Below are 1,792 nucleotides of genomic sequence, written 5' to 3'. Positions count from 1 at the left end.
CTTGCATTATTATTATTATTTTCGGCTGCCATCTCCTTCTCTTGTTCGAAAATTTCTGAAAGGTTATTTCTGGATTGTTGTATTTTAGCTTCTCTTAATTTTCTCTTCAGAGTCCTTTCAGGTTCTGGATCAATTTCAACAAGAGTGCATTTTTCCCTGTTCCTGCTCATATGAAAGAGAAGAAAACAAGAAAAGAAAGAGGAATCCTCTATGTCACAGTATAGAAATTCCTTTATGTTAGTAGAAGAAGAAAGGGGTAGAAGAATCCAAATACAAGGGATATAAGAAGTTCGGATTCTTAGATGAAGAGAGGTGAAGAGAAGTGTTAGTAATTAATTAATTAAATAGAATAAGAGAAGAGAAGAGAAATTTCGAAAATAAATTTGAAAAAGGGTTTAGTAATTTTCGAAATTCAAAGACAAAATATAATTTAAAATTAAAATTTAAAACAAAAAGAATTTTTGAAAAAGAGAGGGAGAATTTTCGAAAATTAGAGAGGGATAGGTAGTTAGTTGGTTTTGAAAAAGATAAGAAATAAACAAAAAGTTAGTTAGTTGATTGAAAAAGATTTGAAATCAAATTTTGAAAAATATAAAATTTTGAGAAAGATAAGATAAAAAGATATTTTGAAAAAGATTTAATTTTTAAAATGACTTAACTAACAAGAAACTACAAGATAAGATTCTAGAATTTAAAGATTGAACCTTTCTTAACAAGAAAGTAACAAACTTCAAATTTTTGAACCAATCACCTTATTTGTTAGCATATTTTCGAAAATTAGATGTAAAGATAGGAAAAAGATTTTGAAAATATTTTGAAAAAGATTTTTTGAAATTTTCGAAAAATATAAAAAAATGAAAAAGATATGATTTTTGAAAAGATAAGATTTTTAAAATTGAAAATTTGACTTGACTTATAAGAAACAACTAATTTTTAAAATTTTTTTGACCAAGTCAACCCAAAATTTCGAAAATTTGGAGAAAATTAAGGAAAAGATATTTTTTTGAATTTTTTTTTAATTTTTAATGATGAGAGAAAAAAACATAAAAATGACCCAGAACATGAAAATTTTGGATCAAAACACAAGATGCATGCAAGAACACTATGAATGTCAAGATGAACACCAAGAACACTTTGAAGATCATGATGAACATCAAGAACATAATTTTGAAAAATTTTTTATGCAAAGAAAACATGCAAGACACCAAACATAGAAATCTTTAATGCATGGACTCTAACAAACGAAAAATGCATATGAAAAATAACAAACAACACAAAACAAGAAATCATCAAGATCAAACAAGAAGACTTGTCAAGAACAACTTGAAGATCATGAAGAACACTATGAATGCATGAATTTTCAAAAAATGCAAGAAAAAATTTTTAAAGCATGCAATTGACACCAAACTTAAAAATTAACACAAGACTCAAACAAGAAATACAAAATATTTTTGATTTTTATGATTTTATTAATTTTTTTTGGATTTTATTAATTTTTTTCGAAAATAAAGTTTAGAAAAACGAAAAAGAAAAGAAAAATTTTGAAAAAGATTTTTGAAAAAAAAAATTACCTAATCTGAGCAACAAGATGAACCGTCAATTGTCCATACTCGAACAATCCCCGGCAACGGCGCCAAAAACTTGGTGGACGAAATTGTGATCACTATTCTTTAAGTTGTACTTTTATGGAATTTGAAATTGGCACGAGTGAACACAACTCCGTTCAACTAACCAGCAAGTGTACTGGGTCGTCCAAGTAATAAACCTTACGTGAATAAGGGTCGATCCCACA

This window comes from Arachis duranensis, chromosome 6 (assembly GCF_000817695.3).
Source record: "Arachis duranensis cultivar V14167 chromosome 6, aradu.V14167.gnm2.J7QH, whole genome shotgun sequence".
Lineage (NCBI taxonomy): Eukaryota > Viridiplantae > Streptophyta > Magnoliopsida > Fabales > Fabaceae > Arachis > Arachis duranensis.
Note: the sequence above shows the minus strand (reverse complement) of the source record.